This window comes from Vidua macroura, chromosome 3, assembly GCF_024509145.1.
Source record: "Vidua macroura isolate BioBank_ID:100142 chromosome 3, ASM2450914v1, whole genome shotgun sequence".
In the NCBI taxonomy this organism is placed as follows: Eukaryota; Metazoa; Chordata; class Aves; order Passeriformes; family Viduidae; genus Vidua; species Vidua macroura.
Genome location: NC_071573.1, coordinates 47,327,117 through 47,354,391, shown reverse-complemented (window position 1 = coordinate 47,354,391; position 27,275 = coordinate 47,327,117). Strand labels below are relative to the sequence as shown.

General features: G+C 38.0%; 1 protein-coding gene across 2 annotated transcripts in view; it reads right to left on the bottom strand.

Moving 5' to 3' along the window:
• The window catches only part of CHRM3 (cholinergic receptor muscarinic 3), a 179,572-nt gene that overhangs the window by 104,472 nt on the left and 47,825 nt on the right, over positions 1 to 27,275 (bottom strand). The window contains exons 2-3 of one of the 2 annotated variants that reach the window (XR_008436557.1): positions 14,703 to 14,800; positions 12,433 to 12,588 (exon numbers count right to left, since the gene is read on the bottom strand). The gene's annotated coding sequence lies outside the window, so the exon portion shown is untranslated. Of the gene's footprint in view, positions 1 to 12,432; positions 12,589 to 14,702; positions 14,801 to 27,275 lie in introns of those variants that run through there. The other variant, XM_053974639.1, reaches the window with a different exon arrangement.

The window sequence follows — 27,275 nt, the reverse complement described above, 5'->3', positions numbered from 1 at the left end:
TGAGAGGGTTTTGATTTGTAGTGAGCACATGATAATTCATTAAGCATGTCTGCATTGATGTGATAAAAGAAAAAAAGTAGGAATAGGAATAGAAAAGTTAAGAAATGCTAAAACTTGAAATGCAGACAGTGTTTTTTTTCTAGCATAACAGGAAGAGCTGTGCTTTATACGGAAATAACAATATAGTCTTAAAACTTTATCTTCTGCCCTTATCAGAAATTTTCTGGACAAAAATGAAGGTCGTGGTCTCAAAACCTTGCCAATTAGGAGGATTTGCCACATTACATATGTGCAATAACTTTGGTCTATGAGCAAAGTCTGAAAATGGCTCACATAGGCACTTTTTAGATACTGTTTCATTCTTAAGGGATGTGAAGCCAGAATTAGTATTTTTCTTATTTAAAAGGTGACCTTGCTCCAACAGAAACAGCAAGAATAGAACTGATATACATGTAAAATATCCCTTGTTTAATACTTTGTTTTCTACAAATATTATGTATCTTCATCTCATCAAAGGTTAAAATCTAGTGGAAGATGGGCTCCTAATGGCTGAGTGAGTGGCAATATCATTTATAGCATATCAGAGATTTTTCCTAGACATATAAGAAATCTTGAGGATGGTGGAGCTTTCTGATCCTTCTCCATGCGCAAAAATCAAGCAATTTTCTCCTTCATTCAAAGTTTGTCCCTCCTGAATGTTTATGAACAGCAAATGACCTCAGTGAGAGATATCTGTTTACCATTTTCCTGAAGCTCTTCCAAAGCTTCCACTGTAACAAATTTATTTGTCCCTGCTCAGACTGACTAGGAGGTGACAAAGAGCATGTCACAAGCTTTGTTTTTGAAGGAAAGCAATTTACTGGGGAAACATCATGCAAAATAAAAATAGGACTTCACTGTTACATGGCATGTGACTGCGACAAGAATATTGATTTATATTTTCATCTGCACAACAAAAATGTCACAAACACTAATGGCAGTATCACTTAATGGGCAGGTCCCTAAATGTGATTACATTTTGGCAATGCATTGTTCAGGCTGATCCATCTGGGAGTAATATTTCAAGTTGTCCTCTAAGTACTTGGACTTTTTACAAACACGTGACTTTACTTTGTTGGCAAAATAGAAATTTCTATGGAGATACTGAATACATGGGAATTAGAGTAAATTCTCCTAGAAATTAGCCAGAACATGAGGAATGAATTCCCACAGAAACAAAGGACAAGCACAGTCTTGCCTCAACACTTTTTATTGTACTTATCTGTGTGACTGCTTCAGGTAACACTCTCCACAATGGAACTCAATACCATGTGTGTTTCTTCGCATATGTGATAACTAATCAATCTGCATCCAAAAGATATTACAATACTGCTGTGGGGAGGACAGCATTAAAAGAGATAGAGAACAGCATCTAGAAAACAGTCACTATGTCTTGTATAAAGCAAAAAGTGGTTTGTGTTTCCAAACTCTGTTGCTTATTAGATAAGAGTTTGTATTTTAGTCCAAATTTTAAAAAGTTTATAAAAAACCCCAGATTAAGAGGCTTGAGTTATGTTCTACTGTTTTACAGTTTCAGTCTTTATTACAGAAAATAGTTTATAAAAAAAAAAAATCATATTTTTAGAATGACCAATCCTGACTGTATACATTGGGAAGGACCCTGAATACAGTATTGTTACTGCAAATTTTTTCTAGTGGCCTTTGAAGACCATTACGCTAGAATTCACTTTTCAACTATTAAGACAGAATAATGAAATCATAGTGACATTAAACAGCTGTACTTTTGTGCAAGTTTTGTGCTACAGCAACCTTATCCCTTGTGTTATGTGTCAGCTTGCTCTATGTCACGCTTTGAACAGAATACGCATACAGCATGTTGATTTTGTAGAATTTTTTTCCTTGCAATGCTGATCTATGTTAATTATTTAACCTCCTCTAAAATCATACTGAAGCTTAGATCATACTCTCTCCAGCCCACTTGTTACAGCCTTCTGTGGAGGGCTAAGCATAGCAACAGATACAGACCTGTGAATAAATACAAGAGTGCTGTGCTTGCTGACAGACAATGATGTTCTCAAGTCCTTGCTACCAAGATCCCATTGAGCTGGCAGCCTCCAACAGTCTATCCATGCTTCCTATCCAGCCACTATCAGAAGTTGCAGATTAAAGTCGCCTGTGCTGTTTTGAGATTAGCAGTATCATAGAAATGTTCTGCTTCCTTGATCTAGTACATTTGTGAGAGAAACATATAAGCCCATTCAGCCACTGCTGGCCAAGATGCGTGTGTTTTCCCAAGAGATGTGTTTGCATGTACACAAAAACTGAATGGGCTTGGGTTTTCTTTCTGATGAAAAATACATACAGTGGACTATCCCCACCACCCCACTTTTCGTATGTCTGCACAGGGGTGGGAAACAAAATAATGCACAGCTTTTCCAAGTGCTGCTGCTTTACAGCTCCCTGTAAATGGGGCAGAAAAATCCTGGGTTCATGTCCCTCCCACTAGCACAAAGCTAAGAAATCATGTACTTCTCCTCATTGACCCAATCCTCACTCACAATTGATTTGATATTCCTGGGTCAGGAAACTGTCAAAAACATATAGTTTCTCTCAAAAAAAAAAAAATCTTGTTGAAAATTTAACTTCCCTTACATGCTTTCAGAATAAAAAAATATATAGAATTTTAAAACAAAAAATACTGATGGAAAACATTTGATATCTAATTAGCTTCAATTTTAAAAATCAGTTTTGATTATGAAAACGGAATATTAAAATATGTGCTATTGCATTGAACCATACATTTCAAGAAAAAAGATGTTTTCATTCATGTTAAGTTTATATGCTACTATTACTAAAAATTTGAATACAAAGTCCAGCCTTTTTAAATCATTAAGTTAATAACAGACCAAGAACAGTCACTTGCTTTTCTGTATTTCCATTGTCATATGCTTATTCAAGCCTCATAAAAAATGGAACAACAGAATACCACAGTTTGTAGTTATGAGAGCAAACATAAAAAAAACCAAGTGCATTGTTGCATCCCGGGTTTGGGTTCAGATTAGGGGCTCTGATATGTGTTAGTTAGCCAGTTCTGTGTACCCCTGTGCACCCCCCGTGTTCCCCTTCCCACGGTGGTCCGCTCCCTGTCTCTTACTTATTAGAGCTCACCGTGCCAGTCCTGTAACCACCCCCCTGTCCACTCCAGAGAGTTTGGTGTCTGTTACCCTGCTCCTGAAACCCCATTCACCCCAGAGCCCCGTGTCCGCCCCTGTCGTATCCCCGTTGGTTACCCTGGTCCACATCACACCCCCGTAGCCTGCCCCCATTGGGCGAGGGGGCTTCCGCCTCCCTCGGCCCGCCCCCTATAAAACCCCGTGTGTTCCTTTGTTCGAGGCCATTTTCGTCCACATGGCACCGGGAGCGAGCCGCGGTTCTCCACCACGGCTCCCCGCGGCCATTAAAGCTTTCCAGCTAACCACGCGGACTAAGTGGACAATTCCTTTGCCTCTTTGTCTCGCCCCTCACGCATGGCAGCAGAAGCGGCCAGCCCCACCCTGGTGCGTGGAAAGCAGAAGCACCCGGGACTAGTGGCAGCCCTGGTCCCGCCAAGAAGCAGCGCCTTAGCTGGGCTCTCCAGAGCTGCCCGTGACTGGGGAAAAACAACACAAAGCCACAGTGCATGTTTACATAAATAGGTAAAGAATGGAATCCATTTTGATTAATCTTCAGGGAACTTTTTACATCTGATATAAAAGAAATATATTTCCTGACATTTTGGGATCTTGATACCACAAACTGATCTAGAAAATAAACCCAAATAAATGTATTATTTGTTCATGTGAAAATTTTTCTAAATGAAAAATGACTGAGAAAGAAGAAACCAACCAAGATTAGTTTGTGTTTTTCTAAAACACCTGACTCTTGATTTTCTAGTTCCCTTCACTGAAACAATGGAAGCTCCTCACTACCTCATGGAGATACATTCAGTTTGCATACAAGTCTTCAAAGCAATGATTTAGAGGGATTTTTAGCCACAGAAAGTAGCTTTGAGATCTAATCACTAATGTAGCAAAACCTGGTCTCCCTGGAAGCTGAGGCTCAAATTCTGGCTGGCTCATCTCAAACTTTCATCTTTCAAAGGTAAATTAAATTCTATGTAGCTTAGCATATAGGGGTCCTCCACAGGACTTTAAAAAGATGAGGTCCTATCGCCTCTAAGTGTTGTTAAATTTAACATATTTTCTCTTTTTTTTCCCCTTAGAAATGAATCTTAGCAACTTGAAATCATTTTTCTAAATACATTTCTCTTTTATAGATGGCTCCCTACCTCCTTGTTTTGAAGGTCTGCAGGTTTATTTCTTTGATTCTTTATTTTAGTATAACAGACTCTCTTCCATAGAATTGTTCTATTCCATGGACAGCATTAGTGGAATCAGGGCCCAAAGGAATGCAAGGATTTCTTCCCAGGTTAAGATGTGCTTTTTTAATTTCTTTAAATTGCAAAAAAACTCATCAGACACACTGAAAACATTAAAAGAAAATTTAAAACTATCTTTATAAAGAGGAAGAAATCTCAGCAAATATCAAAATAATTATTGACCATCACCTACAAATCCCTATGTGCACTGAGAAACAGTCTGAGGAAATTAATGACAGTGGCTACTACAGCTGAAGCTGAAATTTTTATAGCTAAAGCTTTACATATTACAAGAATCAGTGATTGTACATGTGTGCACTAGGGACCTAATTTAAGCATTTAATGACAACTAGTGCATTATACAACCTCATAAATTTTCATAGATACTTGGTACAGTTTGTCCCACAAGCTTCTTCAGCAATTACAAAGAACTGAAAAGTTGCTAATAGAACCTGTGAATATGCAAAATATCTTGGAAAGAGAGAAAGTGGGATTTGTGGATTCTTAATCCTTAGGTTTTTGATTTTTTCCCAATTAAATAAAAAGAGTACTACGAAAATTAAATTATCAGTTCTTTAAATCTTTCTTAATCCTGACTGGGGTTTAGGCATATAATGCAAATAGTCCCCCCAAAAAAGATGCCTAAAGAAAAGAGATAATAATGAGTGGACGACTTTGGCTGCTCTTTGGACTCTTAGGAGTGGACGCATGGGAGGAAAATAAAACTGCAGTTCATCAAAGAGTTTACACAAATAAAATCAGAAACTTGCGAGTCTGTATCCTCTCCCCAAGACACCGTAGGGAATACTTTGGTATACAATGCAACATATTTTGTGCAGAAAGAGAAATAAAACAATATAGTATATCACAGTCTTGGTTGTTCCCACATGAAATACATTTTGTTTCTTTCCTCAGGGTCCTTTCAGTACACCTAGCTCTTATTAACCATGTGATGTCTGCTAATATTTCAGAAGGAAGGAATATACAGTTTTTAAATTATTCAGAGCAACACAGCCTGAAGATCTGGCTCAATGCTTTTGAAGATGCACATTATTACAAGTGTTGCTGACAAATTTTGTGTTAAAAAGTTGCTTCTCAAGCTTTGTTTAACAAGTTGTTCAAGCTGGTAAATGCCAGCCAATGTGCATCCCAGTACATGTTTGTCAGCCCTCTCAAGCCTCCAGCTGTTCAAATCCCTTTGCACAATCCCACTAGGGCTGCAAGAATCTTAGATTAAGTGGTACAGCAGCGGTGCCTAAAGTACACCTCAAAATCAGACAGCAGGCTGTGAAGTTCTCTCCTGCAAGCCGTGCTGCCTGCAGCTCTGTCACCCAGAGATTGCAAAGGGAATGGTCCACAATTATACACAAGACTTTGAGATCCTGGACAGAAGAAGAATGATGTAGAAGTCACAGAGCAGTGGACAAATCACAGAACCACAGAAGTGTTAGGGTTGGAAGGCATCTCTGGAGATCATCTAGTTCCATGCCACTACCATGGCAGGGTCATCTAGAGGAGGTTACATAGGAATGCATCCAGGCTGGTTTTGAATGTCTCCAGAGGGGACACTCCACAACTTCCCTGGGAAGTTCTGTGCTCTGCCACTCTCACTGTAAAGGAGCTTGAACTATGAGGCAAATACTAAAAAATGAGCACAGAGAAAAACTGAAACAAATCTTGAAAATGCTTTGGCAGGCTGCCATTTACAAATAGAAGCAGAGGGTATTTGGATTACCAAGTCTGAGTTCTTGCCACCTTGCCGCAGAATGCCCTGCTCTCCATTGAACAAATTCCTACTGATCTTTTCCAAGTGCTGCAAAATCTTGTCTTGGGCATATTCTGGGCCACTGTGTGACAACGCAAATTTGTTGTGTTCTTGAAAATACTTTTCACTTCACTTTAGATAAATCAAATAAGATAAGCATCAAAGCAACAACAACAATTCTTTTAATTAATTAAATTAATCATTTGAATAATTTTGAGAAATGTTTCAAATTCAAGAATCATCACACATCAACTATTTTAAACCTAGAACACAATCATTCCTAAGTTCCTAAGTTCTGCTACTTAGTGCCAGTCTGTTAACACAGGCAACATGTTAATATAAATTACTACAAGGTATTTTTTTTACTGAAAAAAAAATGTAGAGGCATGCTATTAATTTCTTCTTTTGTATCAATCACTATGCTAAGTCTTGCAAAGCTCTCCAATGAAGTAGTTACAGTGAATGTGAGTCTAAATCTTCACTCATGCACAGTATACCAGAGCATGTCTAAGTGTACTTGCCTAATTTGTTCTCAAACAATGAGCTTCAGTCACAGTCACCTATTCAAAATCCTCACTAAAAAGATATAACATTTTGAGCATGTAGAAACCTTTTTGGTTTGTTTGGTTTTTTTCCCTATGAAAGCAATTGTATTCAGTTAGCTTTAAATCAGTATAGGGACAGATGTTGAGAGTGACTATACCTTAGGGTATGATCATTTCTGCAAGAGGGTCCCAATGACATTCAGGCGTTTTTTCAGGAGATGCGCACTGGTATGAAAGCATAAGCTTTGTTATTCCCCCAGCACCAGGCAAATCACCAATGACCATCTTGTTAGAGTCAACTGTGAACCCCGCTAGCTTTCATGCAGAAATGATGTACTGTGCCCAAGAACGGAGTACAGATCTCAGTTTTTAAATGGTGTCTACAATGGAAAAAAGCTTGAAAAATCCCAGAGAAACAGTACAAATGCAGCCTCTGTCTGGACCATTTCCTTCAAAGCAACATTGATTATTGACTGCAGCTGGACTGACACCTCCAATGTGATATCTGCTAATATTTATATTTTGATAGTAGCCACTAACACATCACACACAATCTATTCCCCACAAGACTCATGGGATAAAAAAGAAAACAACAGAGAGATGGCTAGTGTCTATATAAATGTAGTATGTTTTACATTGCATCTTTGCACACCCTGAACTATTTCTGACTTTAATGCTGCAGTATTTCATCTTCAATTAGTCACCATATGGTTCAACATGATAAGAAAAGGAGTATGATTTGAGGGGATATTTCAAGACAGTGCTATAAAATCATGAAAGGCAATATGAAAAGCACCAATATGAGATGAGAGCAGTCATTCAGAAAAATATAACTAGAAAAACAGACTGGCAAGGTGTTGTCATACATACAGAAGATTGAAAATATTTTGTTATGAAACTTTTGAACATTTTGGAATTAAAATATTTTCCTTTCCACATTAATTGTCCATTTGAAAGATGACTTTAAATTACAGTGAAACAACAGATTTAGTGTACTTACAACTTTGTTTGCCAATGACTTGTATTCTGAATAAATTTTCTAACAGTCCATCTACTGCCTTGCTATCATTCAGAGCATGGATTGGTGGTTGGGTGGCAGTGCATATGACGCAGAGTGCATGATTAAGTGCACAACTAGTCAAGTGAACGAATTGCAAACTTCAAAGTTCCTCATTTGAGGAATTCCACAGCTCCTTACTGTTTTGGCTATGCACCTCTATAACAACAATATAAATATTTCAGTGAAATCCTAAGGTTATATCACTATAATAACAACTGTAAATTCCTCCCTAAGTCCTTGCACATGAAAGTTTACAAGGAGAACTTGACTGTCACCTTGTGCACCATGGGTCTGGAGAGGGGCAGGCAATGCAAGGTGAACACAGCTGAAATGCGAGCTGGGAAAAGGGACAAAGGGACTGCTGCCCTCCCACACCATGTCTCCAGTGTTTGCTATCAACCTGAATTTCTCCAAAGACTTTTGCTTCTTTGTTATAATCAAGCAATCAGCCCTTAGAGTAGGACCTGAACCATCTTAGTCTGCTGAGTTAATTGGAGATTCAAACATACCTATACCTATAGAAATATGGAACCCATTGCAAAAAAGTTTCCAATTTTTAATGAAGAACTACCTTTTTAGTCAGCCTACCACAAACCATCCCAACCAGAGAGCTAAACTAAATATGTGGCGATATGTGCATCTTAAATGCATCTTAAATTTATTAAAATAATTAAAATATACATTTGTTAAAAAATAAAATTATTATCTACTTACTGTAAAATTGGTCAAAAAGGATAGGAGACAAGAAAAGGAAAAAAATATGATGAGGTTTAATTGCCTAATGAAAATTATTTTTTGATCTCTTTCATAGAATCATAGAATAATGTGTTGGAAGGGACCTCTGAAAGTCATCTAATCCAACAGCCTCTGAAATCAGCATAGACGTCTTTCAGTTGATCAGGCTGCTGAGAGTCTCATCCTGTCTGGTCTTGATGACTGACTTCTAGGGATGTGCCATGCACAGCTTCTCAGGGCAATGTGTTCTAGTGCTTCACTACCCTCATTGTAAAAAAAAAAAAATTCTTTCTTATATCTAGTCTGAATCTACCCACTTTCAGTTTAAAACAATTAACCTTTGTCCTGTCTCAAAGCCCTGAAAAAAAGTCTATCCCCATCTTTCTTGTAGGTCCCTTATAAGTAATGAAAGGCTGCAATAAAGTCTCCCTGGAGTTTTCTCCAGGCTGAGCAAACCCAACTCTCTCAGCTTTTCCACAGGGAAAAGAAACTCCAGCCCTGATTATTTTCAGTTTCTGTCTTCCCTGTATGAGGTCTGCACAGCTGGACACAACACTCCAGGAGGGGTTTCACCAGAGTGGAGGAGAACAGCAAAATCCCCTCCACTGCCCTGCTGGCCACGCTGCTTTGAATGACCCCCAGGATATGGTTGGCTCCCTGGGATGCAAGAGCACATTGCTGGGCCATATCCAGCTTTTCATCCACCAATATGCCCAATTTTGGAGAAAGTTAAAAAATAATACAGAAAAACTCTTATTTGCCCTAGTACAGTAACTTTGGTATTTCATTTGACTTCATTACCTGCATTGTTTAACTACCTGGCAACCATTTACAGGAGGAAGAAAAGCTAGTTTTGAATTGCAAACAAATAGCATTGGAGGGAAAAAATCCTATAAAGCAGAAAGGAAAAAGAAATATTTCTTTAGAATATTCAACAAAACTATAACCTCATTTAAATGTTAATGAAAAAGCTTAGAAATTTTACTGAAGAATTTTTTGTTTAGGTTTTTGTGATTAAGTCTCTTTACTTTTTTTCATAAAACTTTTAAATTCTGCATCAACAGAAAACATGTCTAAGTTTTGATATTTTGTACTACCTTTTTCCCTTGAGGTTTAGCTAGTCTACTTGAAACTCTCAGGTCAACAAAGTTTTTAGTCAATTCAGCAATAGTTTCAATTAATATTGCTTCTTGAAAGCACTTAAAAAAAAAAAGAAATTATAATTTAGGGAAAAATATGTGCCTAGCATCTTTTTATAGATTTCAATAGTGTTAATATGTAGCTGCAAAAATTTATTTTCTTGTGTAAAAATGTTCATATCACTTGAAATTAAGTGATATGAAACGAAAAACACATTTTAGACTTAAATATGGATTAATTTGAAATTAATGGCTTTTTTAAAGTTGACTCTAAAGTGGAAATAAATGTTGTATATGGGATTGGCCTGCTTTTATTATACAACCTGTTTCAGCATCTGTAAGCTTATATGTGCTTAGACTATCTCTACAGAAACCCATACTGCAAAGCTGTCAATATTAGAGGAGCTTGGCAGTACAGATTTACTGCCCTCCTTGCTCTTAGGAATGACAGCCTGATTTGGTTCTGCCTGTAAAGTCTTCACAAAGGATGGAAAAGGAAGGCAGAATAAATCACTCTTACAATTAGATAGTTCATTAAGGTTTTCCAATAGTTTCCTCTCCTAGAAGACATATTATCTTCATATACTATCAGGACCCCTTGCCTCAAAATTGTCTTTATGGAGTAGGGAGACTAATGGATTCTGCTGCTTGTGTTGCAGTCCCTGCTCAACAGTTACCCCTGTAAGCACCCTGGAAAGAGCAAGCAGCATAGTTTGGATGAGCAGACTCTAAAATATTCCTACAGAAGAAAGCTTCACCCCCTCCTTTGTTTTGATACAAAACTCCAGGCTGAGCTGAGAGACTCAGTTCCAGTAGGAGTTTGATAAAGCTGAACATGCGTGACAAAGTAACGGTAATCTTCTATCACAGCCTGATGCTCAGAGCGTTAGTCACCTGTAATAAAGCACTGAGAAATGAAGGAAGGCAAGCAAAAAGCTATAGTGATCTACTGAACGCAAGGGCTTGGAACAGAAGATGGGAAAGAATTGCTCCTGTTGCAATGACAATACTTTTAATTATATATAGTCAATGAAAAATAAACTATTAGGGAGAGAATAAAATACTTCCAATTAATGGAAGTAATGTAATGTTCAAACTTAAATGAAGTATTTTTCTCTTGGGGGTTTTGCTGTACTATTTTATTTAGCTTAATGTAATTTAAATTATAAACAGAATGGTTTTGTAAGGCCCCAGAGAAATGTACTTTATTTATAATGTATTTCCTTTGAAGTGGTTATGGAAATCATGCTCTTCCTGAAGTCTGTATTACACATACCACCTACACCTGCAAGCTAGTCAGTCCTCACAAGTTAAATATGATCTGTCTAGTGAAATGCATTACAAGAAAACCTGAGATTTTTCTTAAATGCCAGCGGAAATAAAAATTTGTAATTCTGCCAACTAATAGTCTTCCTTTCAAAAAAAGTTATTGAAGGATCTTTGTTGATAAAAGTTATGTTTTTTTCAGAGGGAATGGAACTCAGCCATAGTCACTTCACTTGAGTTTTTAATGCACGTAATGGAAGAATAATTGTTTATACCATACCCTAGAGAGAGATTCAGCTGGGAAAAATTATATTCTGTATACTTAAGTTTAAACACATAAATATTTCCATCTTTCATTTAAATAAAAAATCCTTATAAATTTAATTCTAGTACAAAGAGTAGACTTTCTTTCAGGAGGAAAATTACAAATGCCTAGCTTGTGTCACCTTTTATCCTCCAAGAAATTAAAGTTATCTATTTACACATAAATAAGCAGCTATGAGTGAATAAATGGAACCCAGTCTATGTGCTCTCCTCACCATCAATAGCTACTGCATTGAGTTGGTGAAATAGCTAGACACAAAGAGGAAATTGTTTCTAGAAAATTAATTTTGGCCATTATTCATCTTTATAAAGCACAATAGTACCTGACCCTCATGGATGAACCGCTAGCTTAACACACCAGCACAGACATACAACAGTCTAAGCTGTGATGCTTCTCCTGAAATAACATCACTCCAAGTCACTTCAAAGGGAATAGACAATTAAACACTGCAACTGCTTACATCATGATCGCATGACAGCCACAGTCACAGATTGCATGTGCTTTGAAATGACCCTTCCTTTTGTCAAACCTACTCTTCTGCTCTAACCCACTACCAAAGTGGATAAATAAATAGAGAAATAAATTAAAACACAAGTTTTCATTAATCTTGGATTAAGAGCTTGAATAATTTTTCAAGGGGCAATATATGGGAGCAAATGTTTCTTTGTAACTACTCTATAAAACAGACATCAGTGCTCTGGTGTTAATTTCTGATTGAGTTGGTAGATTTTATCAATATCACAAAGTTTCAGGCAGATATTTAAAACCATTAAAATATTTAAGATCACATTTATGAACAAATATGAATTAATTTTTGCTGTTGTAATGAGTGACTCAGAGACCCCAGGCAAGTGCAAAGGAGTGCTTTTTATTGCCACAAATCCAGCCTTTTGAAGCAGTTAGCAGGTTATCAATTTACATAATTTGAAGGCACAACAAGCCCAAGTGAGCCAGCCACCATACAGCACGATGTGGACATGCAGCAGTCACACAGCACATCTCTCACTCCTCCTATTCCAGCTGAGTCTCTCCTCCTACTCCAGCTGAGACACTCTCTCATAGCTCCCCTCTACTTAGCTTAAGTAACAGCTTAGAGCCATGGTTCAAGGCCTTCCCTTTATAAAGCCTTACCTATTGGTAACATTTTACAAATTAGGTTTTTCAAAACAATCTTTCTTCATATACTACTGTACAAAACTTTTAAGAAAAACATAAAGACGAGAGCAACCAGTCCGTGGCTCAGGTCAGGATGGTTTGTTGTATTAGGAGGGTAACACTCTTTTTCCCTTCTCTCATGGAAATATATATTTGTTCTCTCTTTGTGTAGCTTCTCAATCTAAAATAAAAACCACACCAAACAGAATTAATATTTCCATCTTTGTCTGAAGAAGACCTGGCCTTTTAGTTGGATCAGCCTTGCGCAGGCAGTGGGACATCCTGCTGGATCAGGCTGCATCACCTGAGGAAAGACTTTGGAAATGCCCCTGGATGAGAATTGTGCAGTTTGGTGGTTGGTCCCACTTTCCCAGACCCTGCTTTTCTTAGATCAGACATAATCCAGTTCAATCTTGAAAACTGCACCAATTGTGTTAGAAATTCCACTTGGTTTTAGAGATCCAAGATGTACCACAACCTTTGCAAACATCTGTGCTCTGCTAAAAACTACTCAAGCACAAGTACTACTTGCATTACATGACAAATGCACATCATAGTGACCATTATCCTCACATTTGAGGTGAGATTTTAAGATTCTGGCAGCCCAGTCCAGCTAATGTATCTGTGCTAAGCAAGATAATGTTGCTCCTCTTGAATGTAACATGTTCAGCACAACTGCCAAATTCTGTTTACTGCTCTGCACACTTGTGGGTAATAAAGACCATTATTTTATTATTTCTTTCTAGATATGATCCCTTAAGAGGTAGCATGACAGCACAGTGTAAATCTAAAGCAAGCTATTAGATTTATTTGCATTAATGGCTTTGTTGCCATTAATTTATTATCAAGGAAAAACCCAAACAACAGATATCAATCCCTGGCTTTTCTGAAAATGGATTATATGGCTTGGTGCTTTAACCCTTCTTTTTTGGCTCACTGTTTCCACACGGTCACATCAGAGTCTAAGTGACAAATAATTCATGTCTATATAGGAAGAGAGATGTGGACAGTAACAAAATGTACAGAAGTTCACTATATGAATTTAGATACTTTGTTTATTACTTTCAGACTAAAACTGAGCACAGTTCCAGTTTATTTCAGGTATCCTGAAATTTTGCATCAATTATCAAATTTTCTGCAACAGAACAGTTGTGCCACTGACACCTACAAAAAAGACATTCTCCCATTCTCCTCATACTCGATATCCTCTCCAACATAATATAGGTCTTTTGGGATTGCTCTCTACCCATCAGTTACAAGTGGGAAAGACTTTGGATACTCAAAAATTTGAATCTCTTTTCCATTCTGGAGACAGAAAGCCATTTAGGAATGATGATAAATTTAATTTTAACCACCAAACCAGCAAAAATATGTTTTCAGTATTTATTAATAGAAATACTGCCATCCTAGGAAAATAAAAGAAAATAAAGTAAGAATCCCAAACCACAACCTTTCGCTTTTTGTAAAATACCTGAAAAACATCTAATCAAATCTGGAATGTGCTCAACACAACATGAAAGGCAGCTGTGTATGTAACAGCATATGATATACCTTGTCATAATTTCAGGAGAAAAAATCAGGTATAAACATTGTTACAGGATTCATCTGAGGCACCTGTTGTTAAAACTGAAGTCATAAAAAATTCAGCCAGTGAAGATGCTTTACTGAAGATGCTTTACTGACATGACTTACTTAGAAACCTTTTCCAGACAGAACTGTGTGACTGAAATCTCAAGATGCTCCAGAAACAATCACAATAAACTTTTAGTGTCACAGCTCCTAAAGAGAATGTGAGGAGAGCTGTTTGTTATGTGCAGAGACTGTGCCACCATGCGTACATACAGGCTATCTAAATCACTGCTGCACACCCAAGTTTACAGCTAATTTCCATAAAATTAGAAATGCAAACCAAGGTAGAGCTGCTCCAGAACTGATTCAATTTCTGCGCTGGGTTTTGTGCCTAAGCTGAAATTTTCACCACCGCAGCTGCTACTAAAGTTAGCCTACAGGAATGATGGGCATCACCTGTTGCCAGCACCTGCAAGTACTTAAAACAGATGTAGCAAGAAGACCAAGCACATTATAACATATGACAGTCTACTTTTGTGCTTCTGTTGACAATAAAACTCTTTAACATTAAGCAGGGTCTTAATGATATTGTAGTCCATAAATTCCAAAAGATTTCAACTCCACAAAATGAGCACTGTTGCCAAAACCCAGATGTTTTCCAATAGGTTTCAAATACTTTTACAGATATAGTGTGGATATAAATAGGGTTTATTGAATTTTACCTACATGGTCCAGTGAGGATCATCAGAGCAGCTAGTTGGATCAGACACTGTAATTCTGTAAACTCTTTTGGAAACAAAACTGATACTGTGTCAGCATGTAGGCTGTGAACAAAGCAAAAGATAGAACAATTATTAAAATAGATTATAGAAACATGGGGAAAGCACAAACATATAAGCCAAAAGGCCTAATTTGGGGCAAGACAAGACAAAAGCTTTTAATACTTTTTATTGCCAAATAATACTGGGTTTTCTTTTTCAATCTGAGAGACCTAGCTGGACACAGAACAAATCAAGCATGCATTTATCACACAGAGATCTGGAGCAGTGGTAATAACATGGTACTGACAAGCCTTTGGGCTCCTCACACCTACCTCCAAAGGGTTATGTATGATCACAGTACTTTCAGATTTTTTTTTTCAAACCTGGTGACTAAACTGGAGTGAAGAGTTTCTCCAATACAGTACAAACAGTCATAGAATCATAGAATACAAAGTTGTACCTTTCCTGGCAAAAGCACAATCGTGACAAGATAACGCAGCAAACTGTCCAGCTGAATCTTAAAAGTGGTCAGTGCTGGGGGATCCACCACTTTCCTGGGGAGCTTATTATTTTAAGGTTGCAGCTGTGTCAGCAAGCAAACTTGTGTAGCTTGTGTCTGAAAATGGGCATCTCCAGCACAGAGAAATGACGAGCCGATTCAGACCAAGGAGCAGGTTGCCCCAAAGGTAGAATTAAGAACTGGGGTCTCCTTCCCCAAATGATCCAGTCTTTCAAGCTAATCACTTTAGAGAGTTGGTCTGAAATATCATTTTTCATGTAAAAAATATGACAGAGGAAGCAAGAATATTAATAATTAAAACCTAAACAAAACACTTTCCTCTGCAGAGGTTGTAAATATCTGAATTCAGAAGCATAGGGGAAAGATTAATGACCGACCACCATGTTCCATTTCATTACGTACAATTAGGGCCAAGTAGAACTATGTGCCATTATTATCCCATTTATTGCATGCCATTGCAGCCTAAGGCTTCCCTTCTGTGGGAATTTGAATAACTTAAAACACCTTTGAATAACTTAAACACAAAAGAGTGAATCTAATCAAGGTGTTTCACAGTTTTTCTTAGTGTCTCAGCCTTTACCAGAACGCCAAGGAATTTTTACTCCCAGGTGTTATAAAAAGGAGGCAAAGACCAGAGAGGGAATATGCTATGCTATGCTGCATGTTCAGTTTCTCAGGAAAAGAACCAAAAACACCACCAAAATTCAACAGCAACAACAAGGATGAGGTTGCTAACAAAGTCGAGACTATATTCCAGTTAATTTTCTGCAGGGAAGACAATACACCATTTACTACCCATGTACATTGCTGCATGCCAACCCAGCACTTGTAACACAGCTCTGATATGCCTTTAACCATGAAGGTCTCCCCCTCCTCTGGAAAAACACTCTCCTGAAAGAGAGCTGTTCCCTCCACTGACCCTGTACTGTCAAGAAGTACAATGAGTTGAAGTAGAAGCCAATCTGAACACCCCCTTAAACCAAATGAGCACAAGAGGGGCTGTATTTGAATGAATGAACAGAAAGGAAACAAATCAGATTAAATATGGCCAGAATTTGCATAATTTGTCTTACAAGGACTGCAAAGCAGTTCTTAGCTGGACATGTCATTGTGGCGACCCTTTCATAAGAGCAGGCTTTGAGAAGGACCCTCTCAGCTCGGGATCTGTGTTTAGATGAGACTATCACTCCAAACTCACTTCCTGAAACTTTTCTTTTCCTAAGCATTTCTTGGCCTAGCCATTACACCACTATAATGCTCTGTTCCCACCACTGCTCCCAGGCTGACCATCCACAGGGAGCACAGCATAAGGAAGCCTGTCTGCACCGAGGGTCACGTGGCAAAGAAGGCAAAACTCTCAGACAGAGGCAAAGAACAGCCAGGGAGATCATGTGCATCATCAACCCCCTCCCATCTGAAATGGGTTTTCACTCTGTAAAGCTCTGAAAGAATCTCATGGAGCCTTTGGTGCTAGAGCTCAATCTTTTGGCTCAGGAAGGATGGTTCCAGATTTCTCAAGACAGCAGTTCTGATTTTAGTACTTCATTCCAGCAATGCAGAAGTAATAATTCTCTCACATAGTAAAACTACAATTTGCACAGCATGTACCAAATTTTGTTTAATTGAGGTCCCTAGAGGTCTGTTGTGGTTTGACATAGAAGTGAATTTTTTCTAGAAAGTTAGATTAAACTAATCAGTGGTCAGGTTTAGATATTGGCACTTAAAGTGACTACTAAAAGTATAGACACGCTTCTGAGAACACAGGGGGTTAAAAGCAAGAACTTTCAGGAGAACTCTCTCTCTTAGTTCTGGTCGTCAGAGAGTGCAGATTCTCCCCTGCCCAGCCTTAGGCTGGGTGGGGGAGGGGAAGCCACGTGGCCTTGTCCAGGTAGGCCGAGGGGCTGAGAGTCTAGAACTGAGCCAGCTCCTGTGGACGGAAGGGTGGAGAGAAGCGGAGATGCCTTTGCCCCCCCCCCCCCCCAAGAGGGAAAGAGACAGAGAACCTGGCGGCACCTAGAAATTTGCCGGCAGAGAAGAAGGAGAAGGGGGGGGAATGTCCAGCGTGGGAGACAGAACACCAGACCAAGATATCAGCCGTCCAGGGAGTCTGAACGTTTAACCCTTTCTGGGAAATGAGGGCTTTTTAAAAGTATAACTCCTCCTTAATTTGTAGTAAAAGAGAGATAGTCCGGGACCTGAGATGTTAGAAGAAAAAATATTTAAGTAAGAAAAGATGATAAAGTAGCTTTTAGCTGGACTTTTCTTGTTAGCCATAGACTGAACCAAAATCTCCTACAATAGAGACTGCATTTTAGAGAGATGCAGTGGTGACCCAGGGAGACCTGTTTCAGCTTCAAGCAGCACAGGAGTGGCAAGAACCAAAGAAAGCTGAGGAGAGAATAGTAATACCCTCTGTCTTCGGGAAGAAGGTAAGTCCTGTTTTTGGACCCCTCGGCCCCAGGGGAAAATGGGGGGGACTGTAGTCCCAGGATGAGAAACTGAACTGTTATATCTTTGAGTCCGTGGCAAAGCATCCTTAAAAGAGCCCTATGAGCAGTCTGTCCATGCACAGTAGTGAGAGCACTGCGACATAGAATGGAGAGTGTCACACTAGCAGATTTTTTTTTCCAGGCAGTTACCATGTGTAACAGGGAAACACAGAGTAGCAACTGTGTTTCCTGGGGGGTCTGTGGTGCAAGAGAGACTTCTCTCTCCCTTGATAGTTTAAGTATAGATTACCTGAAAGGTAATAATTTGATCAAAAATCCCGGGTGATGTTTCATAGCTAGGTATTTTTAAAAATTAGAAAGAGGAGGGGTGGTTTAAAAAGTCTTCATCCTAGATTTAGTTTATGTGTTTTCTGTATTAGTAGTAGTTTAATAAAGTGTTTTTTTTCCCTTTGTTATTAAGCTTAAGCCTGCTCTACTCTGTTCCTAATAACATCTCACAACATTTATTTAAAGAAAGTACATTTTCATAGAGACGCTAACATTACACCAGTATCCAACCATGACAAGGTCCTTAGTGGAGTGTTTACAGTGTTGACAATGTGAAAGAACAATGCGAATTGCTCTTAAAAAACTTTAATGTTTAAAAACTAATTGATCCATTTTTTTATTCTGAAAGTATAAAGGTTGAAAAAGACTTCTAATTTACACTATCAATGCAGAAAAATAATTTTAAAAACTGCTATGTGATGAAAGTCAGTTTTAAATAACTTGCAAACTTTTAAGACTGCAAAACAATTGAAAAGAGAAGCCTATTTTTAGTTAGCTGAGCATCCTTTTAGTTGAGTAAATGAAGTTTCTGGCAATTAAAATTTGAATTTTGATAACTTCCCTCTTATCAAGTTATTATGCTTTTAGTTAGCAGAAACCAAATTTATTATTAAATTAGCTTTTCAATCTATTTTTAATTAAAAAAAAAATCTTCCCAATAATTTTCTACAATATTTTAGTTTTAAGCCATTACTACCAAGATTCCATTTTTACCCTCCTAGCAGGTTGTGACTCAGAGCTTTGGAATTCATTGCCTTAATTTAAAATAAACTAAGTCTCCTCAAATAAGCTTGTGTTGTTTGTATGTTCAGCTACAAAGCTAATACACTCTACTGTTTATGAACAGTGACCAAGGCCTGTTGACAATCCAGCTTGTGCAGAACATCAAGCTCCAGTTAAACAATCCTGTCAACAAACCCCCAAAGCCCCATGCCAGCTATCAGCATGAACCCCGGATTTATTTAAGCCATCATCAGCCACCTCTCACCTCATTTACTATGTCTGTGTTAGAAAATTTAATTTGAGGGGTGCTTCTAGGTATTGGCACCCAAATTCTGCCATAAAACTGTGAGACTGGTCCTAGCAGTATTTTAGCTTGACTGTGGTCTGGGAGGCAGCACAGCCAAGGAATTCGAGTTATTCTCTGCACACATGGGCACACTGTGAAGAGGAGAGGACTGAAATTTGTGGCACCACAAATACAGCTGTGATTTCAATACCAAAAAAAAGCCCCAAACTGCGGTCAGGACAGGCAGGCACCTGGTGTTCCAGGTACAGAACTGAAAATCACATATTATGACTTGTAAAATCCCTTTCCTATATTCATGAGTATCCCTCCTTAAAACAAGAAGAGACTCTGTGTGCTGCCTTTACCTTTTAATTTATTTTTTATAAAATCTCACTTGAGACTAGAATGTCAGAAAGGCCTCTAAATAAGATAAGTAGTTTTGTTGAAAGCAAAACTATGGACACAGTAATTTCTACCCTGTTTACTTGAGAAGACAAATTTGCATGCATTGACTCTTCACTGAGAAAATTAGTTCCCGTGTTTCACCAAGTAGGTTCCTCTCTATGAAAAACAAAATTCACAGACAAGTAAAACTTTATACATAATACAGTAAGTATTTCATATGAGTGTGTATCAAGAGAGATAAAGGTGATCTCATGAATTATGTTCAATTTTTGCCTTGTTGTGAGGACAAAGTCTCAAAAACTTGATCTAGTTACATATTTTTATTTTCTTTCTGAAATAACCTATTAAAAATCAACACTTTTACACATCACATTTTTTTCAACCTCAAAAATGCCTACAGAGGTACCCAAACTATTCATATGGATATGAATAATAATGAATATGATCCCGATGTCAAAAAAAGAAGTCAGAAAAAAGGCAGTTTTTATTTCCAATGGACTATAAAGAGCAGAAAATATTTTGGTTCTTAATCTTCAAACATAAAAAAGTCTGCAAGATGGAAGAAGCATCTCTGCCTTGTGCTTCTTTCAGTGGATCTCATTAGACAGAGGTTAGGATCTTTCTGGACCAAGACAATATCAAAGACGGATGGTAAAAGATGGCAACAGAATCATAGAATCACAAGGTTGGAAGAGACTTTCAAGATCATTGAGTCCAACCTGTTCCCTGACACCTTAACTAAACCATGGCACCGAGTGCCACATCCAGTCTTTTTTTAAACACATCCAGGGATGGTGAATCCACCACCTCTCCGGGCAGACAATTCCAGTACTTTACCACCCTTTGTGTGAAAAACCTTTTCCTAATATCCAGCCTATATTTCCCTTGACTCAGCTTGAGATTGTGACCTCTTGTTCTGTCAGTTGCTGCCTGGTGAAAGAGACCAAACCCCACCTGACTACAACCACCCTTCAGGAAGTTGTAGAGAGCAGTAAGGTCACCTCTGAGTCTCCTTTTCTCCAGGCTAAACAACCCCAGCTCCCTCAGCCGTTCCTCATAGGGCTTGTGTTCCAAGACCCTCACCAACCTTGTCCAGCCCTCCTCTGGACACACTAAAGCATCTCAACATCCTTGCAATACTTGTATACTTGAAAAGTGCCTCCCCAGTGATAAGACAGAAAAACATGCAACATGTAGGTCAAAACAGAATTTCTTCGCAGGGACAAATTCAATATCACAAATTCATCCAACTTGTTCTATTTTTATTTATTCAGGATGGCTAAAACCAATCATTTTATGGTCCTTTCATTCAGTTTAACAGAGGAAAAAACTAATGATTAACATCATGATTTAGGACAATGTTCTTGATTAAGACATGTCAATTCACAGTACTGTCTTAGCCAACTCTTTCAGTTGCTGAAGGACTAGAAGCCTTTATTTTCGTTTGAAGTTCTGAGGAGCACGGTAAAACAAAATCCAAACATTTCAGATATGATTCTAGTTCGATAGTCTCATAGCTCAAAAATTGTTCAATCTAGACATATCACATTTGTTTCACGCTAGAATAGTGACTTCACTGTTTTATTGATAAAGCTGAGTGCCTATTATGGAAATACTCAGTTAGGACTGCTCATCATAAAGATGCTCAACTCAGTTCAGTTCACATACAAAACATCTCAGAAGTGCACTACAGTGTCTGAATAGTCAGTAGAGCAAGCAGCTAGGAAAAAGAACAACATCAGGAAAAAGCCACTAGAAGAATACTTTAATCTAATTGCTCTATTACTTATCTTTTCTACAAAGCTGGCATATAACCCCAAAAGCTTTTTAAAATTTGCAGAGTGATTTTAAAATCTTTCTTTCTTTGATTGTTGTTCCTTCAGGTGCTTAGTGATACCTGACTACTAGTGTCTCTGACAAAGATTATTATTTTACACTGAAATATTTTAAATGTCATGTACTATTTTATATGACACTAAGAGATGGTAAAGGTTAAACAGACCAAAACAGGAAGCTTACTGTTTAGTATACCGTTATCAGCATTAATAATTTAGTAAGTGGTTCCACTTAACTTTAGATATCTTTGCAGTTACAGGCATCTACCCCTGAGCTGTACAGGCTGCACAATCAACACAAGAAAAGCTACCACACCAAAGAACCATTCAACAGAGCTGACTGTTTTAGCTGTTGCCCCTAGGATGAGATGAAGTAAGCTTTAGGAGGATCTCATGTTCATCATCCATTATGTAGCACATCTAAATCTGTTTTGATTAATCCCATCCTGAGTGTTCATTTCTCATGATCACATATTGGTATCCTTAATTGTTTTTACCAATCCCTTCCACCCACTGTTTAGTCTATAAATATTCTGATCCATCCAGCTACTTAGAGTGAGATTAGACTACACTATATGAGTGGAAAAAAACCCATACCCCTTCTTGTGGAAGACAGCCTTATCTGAAAAAGATATCCCAAGCAAACATATGGCTCCATTTCTTTCACACAGTGTTACTTTAACAATTACTTAAAAGTTTCAAGATATTCCTGACTCCTGTATTGATAGCCTTTTCTCCACCCATCTCTGCAATAACCCCCCAATGTGGTTTTTACTGTAACTGATTACTCTAAACACAAAAAAAGAAGTCTCATGAAACAGTAGACTTTTCAACATTTGAGGAAATATTTGGGTGTGACTTATGTACACAAGATATGTCTGATGTGTTAAATCTGAGAAAGTGGGAAAGCATAAGTAAAATTTTGAATTATCATGAGGCAGCTGAATGTGCAGTGAGTAATATGCTGCTTTATCAGTTGGAAGCAGATGGACTTTCCTGAAAAGGGATTGTAAGTCTGTTAATGGAAATGTGCAGCTTGTTCACTGGAATACCCAGGTAGGAAATGTCCCATAATTTGGCCTTTCCTAACTACACCTTCCAGGCAGTACAGGAAAATCCAAGAAATCATTAATTTCTTTTAAAAACTATATTTTATATCAAGGATACACAAAACTACCCAAAAAATGCCTCAATGAAACATCTGATGAGAAATTATGGGATTAATGATGTTTATAAGCAAAAGGAAAAGACAAGCTGTTGGCAAGAGGTGCAATAATCTTGGCTACTTACCTACCAAAATCCCCTCTTTTACATCCATATCCTGGCATGGGGTCACCTGCCTTCCTACAGCCTCAGTTAGAGCTCTTGTGGAGCAGGTGCCTTCCCCTACCTGGGGGTGAGACCCTGGGACACTGTGATGGAGATGCCCACACCATCTCCTGGGGCTATTCCCAAGCATCCAGAGGATCCCTGGGAAGGTAAAGAAGACAGCCCTGCATGCCCCAGGGACATGGCAGCACTGACACAACCTCCAGGGTGAATGTCATTTGAAACAATAAAATAAAATCAGCTAAGAAGCCTTGGATTCAACTCTGCTCTGGGCATCCTTGTCCATGCTGCAGGGCCCTCTGCCAAGAGAGGCAGGGGATGCCTCATGCCAGGCACAACCTGTTCCAGCTGACTCCAAGGTAACCACCGCAGGGTATGGATGAGCCCTGCAGCTGCACTGGCAGTGCCCTGTGGGATGTGTGGCCCATGGAGAGCCCAGGCTGGAGCAGGCTCATCCTGAAGGACAGCAGCCTGTGGATGCCTCAGGCTGGAACACGAAGCACCATGAGAAAGGAGTGGCGGAGAGGAGCCTCCATCAACTGACCACAACCCCTGTCCCCCTGTGTCACCTGAAGGATCAAAAACCAAGAGAAAGCTTCACCATGGGAAAACAGTCCTGACTCCCTATGAGAGAATATTGTAAGCATGGTTTGGGACTGTAACATGCTTTTGCTCATGTCTGAAAACCTGTTAACCTCTTAAGATCACTTGCAGAATGGTCCTCTGTGCATCTGAAGCTAAAGATCTGTTATTAATTTTTTATTGAATTAGTATACAGAACTTCAATATTGGAAAAAGCAGCTCAATCATTTCTTTCCCTATCAATATCTTGATTTTTTTGGGCTTTTTTTTCTGTTTATACAAAATAAAAAGCTAAACATTTTTTGCTGATGAGGAGAAGGGATGAGAAAGGAAAATAAAAAGAAAGGAATTATATGTGGAAAGATAAATTCCCTGACACGAGGCTTTTGTGTAATGCCACATTCTGTCATTAAATTCACAACTTAAACAACAAATCAGATCCCCAAAATTACAAAATATACTGTATCATCCCAATGCTTTACTAAAACTAGACAGCCCAGGGATGCTGGGCTCTTCTGCTCAGATAATACAGGTTTGGCTTTGCTCAGGATTTATTTAATTCTGAGTATTAGGAAAAGCTTGGAACCGATTACTACCAAGGGCAGTAGTAATCAATATCTGTTGTTTATATACATTTATTCAGATGAGTTAATATGAGTAAAACAGTGTAAACAACTCCATAGTATATGAACTCAGTGATACAGGAGGTGAGGCTCTAATGGGATGTATCTATGAAAGCAGGGGAATGACCTATACCCTAACCAGGACTGAGGATCAGGGCAGACCATGTGCTCTGTGTGCTGTATGTAGGCTTTGACTTCCACGAGCAGTGTCATAAGAGCAGGCACTTCTGACTGATTCACTGTAATCACTCCTGCCATGCAGCACTGCTTTGCTATCCTGTGATTTCACAGCTCATTATAGTAATGGAAGTGCTGTCACCTAGACAAAATGAGAAAGTACACATTTCTCTTGAGAACTGATGGCAACCCCAGCCATATTTTCTAGCTGGAATTAACGTGGGTCTTGCCTATACATGTTTCCTTCTATATTTTAATTAATTAATCAAAGAGAAAGTGTTGTTTCTATACATTCACAGTAGAAGTGATGTTCCCTAAAGCATAATTATTCTGTTTTCACAGAGTTGCTTTGGAAAGCAAATGATGGCCTTTTTCTGATAGATTATATGACTGGAGGTGACTTAAGTCTTTTAAATACTTCAGAAAAATTAGATGCCTTAAAAACTGGGGAGAGGACTCATATCTGTTTTCTTTCTGTTGCAGGCTGAAGTATGGAAGTGGAAAACCATTTTCATCTTCAAGGAAAACTTAACCATACCTGACTAATTTCAAAGTGATATGAACCAATGCTACCAACCAGCAATCCTAAAATTTTCAGGTACCTAGCTAGATTCTGTAAAAAACTAAACTAAACTACCGTTAAGCCAATAGCCAAATCTGAAAGCAAGATGAAAAATAGTCTGGTTAGATTGGCAGAGACTGCTGTGTTTGGTTTTATTATTGCCTTTCCCTGGACTATGAAAAGCAGTGCTTTTCCCACAAATAATATTTTATGTAACTTCTTTTCCATTTCTACAGGTACATAAGCTATTGGCAATGGCCCTCATTTCTTACACTCTCTTTCTGAAGTATCCTGTAATTGTGGCTTTTGACCTTTTATGTTACATATTCAGCAGCCACCAGGAACATACGAGTAAAATGTTTTACGAACCTTCTGATCTAGAAATTTACTGAATAATTGCAATGTTGGGGAACAATCCTTAAAACCACAGGTACTTCCATTCCTATGGTACACAATCGCATTAGCTTTATGTTTCTGCTGAAGTAATGCAATTCAAGACTTAATAACAATATTAAATTGCATAATTAATTTAGAGGCATTAAAGAACACCAGGATGTATTGAGACAATTAAGATCTTTAGCAGCATTATATTATGATATTTTCTGCCTCTGGAAGGCAACATAATACTAGTACACCATCAGCCCAAGCAAAGGCTCTCACTGGGATAAGATTTTAAATTACTTAATAAAGACTTTAACAGACAAAACTTCTGTGATCATCTTCATGAAGTTCATAAGTCAAGTAAGGTCTTGATTTATTGCAAGCTAACAATGTAATTACAGAAATTAGGCATCCTGCTGACATTACAGAAAATGAGACAGAAAGCTCAGCTATAAAGAGAGAGTGAAAACCCTCAAGGCTGAGCTCAGTCTTACATTAGTATAAGAAAATACCAATGCAAATAACCAACAGAACTCATTGTGCCTTGTGTTTTCCTTGCCAAAAATGTGTCAGCATGGGTAACTTTTGAATTAACTGCATTCAGGAGGAATAATACTATTCCAATGATACAAAAAGGATAACTGCACCAATTCTAAAAAACACTTATTTTTTTTCCATTAGAAATATCCCTATGGCTTAACTTCCCAGAGATGTAAGTAATGCTCTGAAGAGGGCTGTTGATAACTTAACTATTTATTTTATTCTGATGTGAATCATTCTTTGCAGGTGTTTCTCTCCAGGATCATAGGAAAAAGACCACTGATTAATTTAGATTAAACATCCAATACCTAGACAGGTAACTTAGGCAAGTTGGATTCTACCCAAAACTAAGCCAAGAGTCTGAATAAAAATCTACCCCTTTCTTTCTTAAAAAGCAGTGACACACTCAGGGTCTGAAGATATTTCAAGCCAGAAAGTATCACGTTCTTCCCCACCATCTGAAAATGGTCTGAAATCCACTGATTGCTAAACTAAATTTCTAAGTCACCAAAGTAAGCAAACTCACTCATTAATTCCTGTATTTCTACCTGATTTGTTTTGCTGTTGTTTACTTAGCAGCATTCATGAACAGAAATCTAAGCATTTAGAATGTGTAATGAGGAATGAGTCAGAGGTATATAATTATGTAGCAGGTAATGTTAGATAGAGAGAAAATCATACCATCAGTCTTTGTAAACATATGTCAATGGAGAAATCTGATGGCTTCAGGATGCATAGCTAAACTTTGGTTTTTGATAAGAACTCTGCCAAAGATGGCATGTTGTTGGACTGAGCCCTGAAGCAGGGAGGAGAGCCAGGTATTACTCTGTACATCTGTTCCAAATATAATATATCCCTTAACCACCCTTAACCACAGGAAAGAGACTGTCCTTGTATTGACTGGATTATTCTGAGAACTCGAGGCTACAATATCACCCTTTAGGCACCACTCATGCCACCTTTCTTTCAGCACAGGTTTTCTGACCTGCAGATATCTTCATCTGTAAACCTTGGTAAATGTAGGTAGCTTCAACCAGCTTTAAGGCAGTACTTCATGCCCTCCTATTTTTTAATTTTTAAACAGTGCTGCCAGCCAAGCAAATATATTTGTTACAGACAAGAACAGCAGCTCAGCAGCTGCTTTTTCTCTGAATGTTATTATATTCTTTCTTTTTTTTTTTTTTTTTTTAAGAAAATAAATTTTCTGTATACCCTTTTTTACAGTCCAGGAATAAGGTCATAATCTGCTTTGACATTAAGTCAATGAAAGAAATCCAGTGTCAACACCCATGAAGAAAAAACAATGTAAAAAGAGAAGCAAGCATTCCTAATTGCTCAATATCGGTATTATTATGGAAGACTGTTTGGCAAAGCACTGCTGCAAACTGTTTCTGGTGTCATCTACTCCTTTAAATAGCACCGTTTTCTTATGGGGAGCTAATATAATAGGAATATCAGTTAAAACCATGGGGTGGTTCTTTAATAGCTAGTAATTTTCAAGGACATCCTTTAGACCTTGTAGCAAATAAACAAATTCCATCTACAAAACTTTTTTTCCCTACCATATAACTTCAAGCTAATCAACTTTTCAAGGTTCTGCTATTTGTAAGAAAATAGCTCTTTCTCAGCCCAGCAAATGAAAGGAACAACTGGCAAATTTTTAGTAAGACTGTAAATCAAAAATGCAGTATGAAATCATAAAAAGTATGTTGAGGCCTCAAACACTGTCATATATGCATTAGATGTTAAAATGACATTTATTTAAAAGCTTACCACTTTGAAAGAAAAGAAAGAAGTG